Here is a 6,246-nt window from a genome sequence, read left to right as displayed (position 1 = left end):
TTAATGAATAAAAATAAATAATAAATAATACTTACATAATCATATTCATTCATTTATATACTGCAACCGCTAACTAGGAGTCGTTACATATGTAGATATCTCATTCTCCTATTACCCGCCTTTATTCCCTATTAGTTCTTCAAAAGGTCACCAAGTCCTCTTAAATATTTACATACACGTTGAACTTTCAAAACGCTGCAACCCTAAGTCTACGGCAATTTTCACGGCATGCATTATTCAGTTTCATTACTCCCAGGCTACTTCAACAATAAATCGAACGAACCTTTATTCTCGTATTTTTCTTTTCTTCCGTTTTTACTTTTTTCAATGCAGCTCCGTAAGTTTCTTTTGCGTTTGATGATCGAAATTTAAATTAAACGTTGCGTTGTATGTAAAATAAGGGCAATAATGGTAATTTATGTGATGACTGGACGTCCCGTCCCATCAGATCAGTGAAAACAATAAGTAATATTAGGTACAGTCGCCATCAGATATATCGGAGCGGCCGAAGTGCTCAAAAATATCTGAACACGCACTCTAACGCCTTGACAATAGAGGCGTAAGTAAGTATGCATGTCTTGTTATACTCTCAAGAGGCAAATCAGTTGATACTAGTTTTTGGAATTCATGTATGCTGGATTCCATAATTATTTTCAAATGTTTTGCAATTTAGTCTCTTCTCGTGTGTCGCTGTTCGTAGCGAGTAGCTCGCGCTTTCAGTAAATGTGTTAAATTATGTCAGTACTTTCGTACCTATTTTTAATACTATTAAAGAAAATTAAAATAAAGAATAATGTGACTTTAATATAGTCGAAGATAGAAAGACAAAGCTACATTAATTTGTTCAACATAGCGCTTGAAGCAAAACGAGAAAACGTCCTTCTTGTTATTAAATCATCTTGTTAATGCTCAATAAAATGGAAGATTCAATCAAAAGCGTCCTTCGTAGAGATATAATTTTAAAACTTAGTTTTAGTACTAAATACTTTTAATTAAATAACTGGAATATTTCATTAGGTACCGAATAGGCTTTCATATCCGATTTTAGCGCTGGAAAATTATTATTATTATTTCCTTTATTTATTTTGAGTCTTAGCAAAGATAGATATAACTCCGTAATAGATGGATACAGTCTAAGGAAAAAACGTGCCTCGAAAATCACGAAAATTTGACTCTCGATCAGATGGCGCCACTAGTTTTGGCCTACACTCGTATAGAGGGCGTTGACTGTTTCGTTTGTTATTTATAATTTTAACGCATACCAGTGAAAGAACATGGGTCAAAATCATATAAAAATAATAAATGCAAATAAAAAAATAATTTATCCATATTTAAATACATTTTAACGTATTTTTTTAAATCTTCATTTTTAGTTTTAAAGTATGTCGATAGATGGCAGTGAATTTACAGTGGTTACAAAATTTACTATGACAGTACCGCTCTATCTTATTATATCCTCATTGGTCTTAGGTTAGGGTTTTATAACATGCATATAAAAGTAAAATACAAAAACACTTACAAAACATTACAAAAAATATATAAACACATTATAAAAAACCTAACCTAGGGTGCCGCCGGCAGCGGGGTAGGGCCCAAGCTGCCGGTGGTCAGGGCCGCAGAGAGAGGAACCGGCGGACTATCGGCGCCGTGTCCAAGATCACCGCCTTCTGCATCTGACGCTTGATCCAACCACCTAGCGAGAGTCTCTCAAGGTGTTGGTCGAGACTCTTCGCTATGAGACCGTCGGGACAGTGATCATCGAATCAACATCCCACATGGCGGTTATCTCGTGAGTCAAGTCTAGGTACTTACTGGACTTGTCCTTCTCGGCTTTCACGAGATTCTCATCATGGGGGATGGTGATATCGACGAGCGCGGCCCGGCGCTGCAATCGATCTATTATCACAATGTCAGGCTTATTGGCTACAATAGTCCTGTCAGTAATGATAGATCGATCCCAATAGAGCGTGGCACGACCATTCTCCAGAACTGGCACAGGTAAATACTTGTAGTACGGTACTTCGCGGTCTACAAGGCCGTATAGAAGAGCAAGCTGCTGGTGAATAATCCTGGCTACGAGATTATGTCTGTGCAAGTACTCGCCGTTAGCAAGATGAGACCAACCGGAAATGATATGCCTGAGTGACTCTCCGGGACGGCGGCATGCCCGACAAATGTCGACCGTACCGTCCTTCAGGATATATCTCCGATAGTTGTTCGTCATCATAACTTCGTCCGCAATTGCACAGGCAAAACCCTCGGTTTCTCCGAAGAGGTCCCCGAATCGTAACCAGTTTACCGACGCGAGCAGGTTTACATCGGGTCCCATGAGGGCCTTGTAGAACCGCCCATGTAGCACCTTACTCTCCCATACCGCCCTGCGGCCCGCAGTACTTTGTACCACAGGTTTGTGCCAGTTCTCGTTTGCCAAGGAGAGCGGCGTGAAGTTCCTGTCCACTGCCACCACATCACGATGCATCCCACACTCGTTGTTAATAATTCCTGAGATTGCACACCTCGCGGTTGTGGAGATCTTTGGCGTTAAGGAAGCCTCGACCTCCACACTTCCGTGGGATGTACAATCTCATAACTGACGAGCGTGGGTGTAGCATACGGTGTGTGGTGAGCATTAGACGGACCCTCCGATCCAGGGCGTCCAGCTCGGTCTGAGTCCACCTTAGTATGTCAAAGGAGTATATGAGTAAGAGCATTACCCAGGCGTTGAAGGCGCGCACTTTGTTGCCTCCTGACAAAAGACTGTTAAGGACTTTTGTGAGCCGACTGAAAAAGCGCTCCTTCACCGACCGTCTAATACCCTCGCCCTCAATACCCAACGACTGTGACATACCAAGGTATTTATAGGTTTCTGATTCAGAGATAGATCTGAAAGACATTGTCTCAGAAAGTTGTAAATTTGTTGAATTTACAACCTCCCCCAGCTGTACATGCATAAACGCACACTTATCGACACCAAACTCCATTCTGATGGCGGTACTGAAAACTTCTGTTGTTTTCAATAGCACCATCAAGTCTTGGTTATTTGGCGCAAATAGCTTGAGGTCATCCATGTACAGAAGGTGAGAAATGACTTCACCCTCTCTCCGAAGCCGGCAACTCAACCCTGAATCCTTCAGCAGGGTGCTGAGAGGATTCAGAGCTAGGCAGAACCACAGGGGACTCAGACTGTCACCCTGAAATATACCTCGCTCGATCCTTATAGACTCCTGCGGGCCAGGGCGGTCATCTCCACCTCCTGGTTGACGAAGGACTGTGATCCACTGCCTCATACACGCACTTAGGAAGGATATTAAAGCTGCATCAAGTTTATACAGCTCTAATACCCTTCTCAGCCATGAGTGAGGCACCGAATCATAGGCCTTCTTATAGTCAATCCAGGCGGCCGAGAGGGCCCCCCTGTTCCGCCGAACTTGCTGGCATATGGTCATGTCTATGAGGCGGAGCTCTTTAGTACCACGGGACCCAACCCTACATCCATTTTGAGCGGAGGCCAAAACGTTGTTAGCGACAATGTGCGCGTTAATTTTTGCTCTCAAAATGGATGTAAGGAGCTTGTAGAGTGTAGGCAAGCACGTTATGGGTCTGTAGTTCTTCGCTTCCGTGGTACTACCAGACTTGTGGAGCAGGAAGGTTACACCAGTTGTTAGGGAAGGTGGGAGGGAACCGAGCTCTAGGGCTTGTTGGAACTGTGTTGCCAACCGTTCGTGCGAGCATCGAAACCATTATTATTATTATTTGGAGCCTTACGTGTCCCACTGCTGGGCAAAGGCCTCCCCCCAATTTCTCCACAGATCTCTGTCCAGTGATGTGTCTGGCCACTCCTTCAAGAAGGAGTCTAGTTCATCCCGCCATCGCCGGCGGGGTCTGCCATGTCCCCGATTTGAGTTTTCGGGCTCCCACTCTGTGGCGATTTTGCCCCACAACTCATTTGGCATTCGGCAGACGTGACCAGCCCAGTCCCATGTTAGCTTGGCCGCCTTCCGAGCTACATCGACGATTTCGGTTTTGGAGCGCAGCGTGGTGTTCCGGACTCGATCCACCAATTTGAAACCTAATATGCTACGCTCCATGGCTCGTTGGCAAACCCCGAGTTTGGACTTCTGAGCTTTGTTCTAAGACCAAGTCTGTGCACCGTAGGTTAGAACTGGGAGTATGCACATGTCCATGAGCTTCTGTTTGAGTGACATCGAAAGATTAATTTTCATCGGGTGTTTCATGGACCATAGCTCCTCCAGGCGTTTTCAATCCGTCTTTCGACCTCTTTTTTCTAACGCGCCTGGAAGGAGACTAATTGGCCCAAATAAATGTACTCATGGAAAATATAATTAAATATTACCCGATACTTTATTACCGGTTATGATCCGAACTTTATCTAAGAAGAATTTGAAAAAAGGGGGGGGGGTATTGTTATTATTATATATAGTATATATATTATGTATTTGCATGTTTTCTACTCAACCACACAAAAACAGTTCCAGAACCCTTCGGATTTGGATAAAAATAAAAACTTTCTCTGTCCTTCACGTATAAGTTTAACAAAACATTCCTAATGATACACGTGTTAGTCTTTGGGACTCGAGGTAATTCTTATCGTTTAATATTTGACATGTACCTACCACCACCACCCACATGGATAGGAACTAAATGAGAAGGGGCACTATAAATAATTAACTGCGCTCTGCGAGATCACATGACGTAAGCTGTCTAAAATGTTGCCATGAATTATAAAGTATCCCCTGGATGACAGGAGTAGGCGTTTTGGAGGATTACAGGAGTTAGCGCCGTGTTTTTTGTTGTAATACACTCATCTTCCTCGCGTTGTCCCGGCATTTTGCCATCACGGCTCCATGGGAGCCTGGGGTCCGCTTGGCAACTAATCCCAAGAATTGGCGTAGGCACTAGTTTTTACGAAAGCGACTGCCATCTGACCGTCCAACCCAGAGGGGAAACTAGGCCTTGTCGGGATTAGTCCGGTTTCCTCACGATGTTTTCCTTCACCGAAAAGCGACTGGTAAATATCAAATGATATTTCGTACATAAGTTCCGAAAAACTCATTGGTACGAGCCGGGGTTTGAACCCGCGACCTCCGGATTGCAAGTCGCACGCTCTTATCGCTAGGTGGCCTAGTTGTTGTAATACACTACCGACCTAAAAATAATTATAGTTTTGTGTGTAGTGACAAATCTGTTATAAGATTTTTATCAACTCTTAACCACCTACGAAAGGTCTCTCAGACCTTTGCAAATACAAAATAGTGAATAACTCAACACGTGGTCATTGCACGGACCTCTGTGACCTTATACCTTTCCCTGCAGCCGTCTCAGTGCCGGCCATGTGATCGACGCCTTCGGACGTGTGTCTCTGTGAATTTGGTGAGCATAAAACTGTCATCGGTGGTCTCAGCGACCTTGCCTAGGAGGTTACGTAAATTTTTATGAGCTTGTAATTTCAAATAATTTCACGCATTTTTCGTTTTTTCTTCGTTAAAAAACTTCCAGGGGAAATAACCATTGAAAGTTGGTTACGAGAAGGGTCGTCCGACGAAGATGCCTTGCCGGAAAATGAAGGCAGCGATTTAAAACCAGACTTAGCACCACGAGAATCGGATTGATTTAGCAATCAAGCTAGTGAGTCTTGGCCGCAAATTTTAGGTATATGAACTGTTTTTAGTGGGATCTCGTTTCTTATTTTAAGGTGGCCTTTGTGATGCCTGCACTCCACTAATAGGGAATGGAGGGTGAAAGTTCCACATTTCATAATTTTTATGATCTTTGTATATAAATCATATAGGCTTCATACCAAATAATTATTAGCTGTCTAGGACATCGGGAAGTGTCCAGCGGGGCTAAGATGGACGGCTGTCTATCATTTGTCACCATACCTGTCACACTCTAACAAGTACGTAAGCGCGAAAGTGACGCACGATATGACAAGTGACAAAAACGCGACCATGATACCGGTGCTGGGTACACCAGTTCTATATAAGTATTTAGAACTGCACCCCCTTTATAACGGGGTTCAGTTTTAGGACGGCAAGCATAGCATAGCCTAGGCTCATCAGGACATCGAGAAGTGTCCTAGTTTTACTTGTTGTGTATTCAGAACTGCACCCCCTTTTTTAGGGGTTGGGGGGTGAAAGTTACAGATTTATTAGTTTTACTGTTCTACGTAGGTATCTAAAACCTATACTGCATGGGTAATTTCAGCTTTCTAGGACAGACATCATG

Source organism: Cydia strobilella, chromosome 2 (assembly GCF_947568885.1).
Source record: "Cydia strobilella chromosome 2, ilCydStro3.1, whole genome shotgun sequence".
In the NCBI taxonomy this organism is placed as follows: Eukaryota; Metazoa; Arthropoda; class Insecta; order Lepidoptera; family Tortricidae; genus Cydia; species Cydia strobilella.
Note: the sequence above shows the minus strand (reverse complement) of the source record.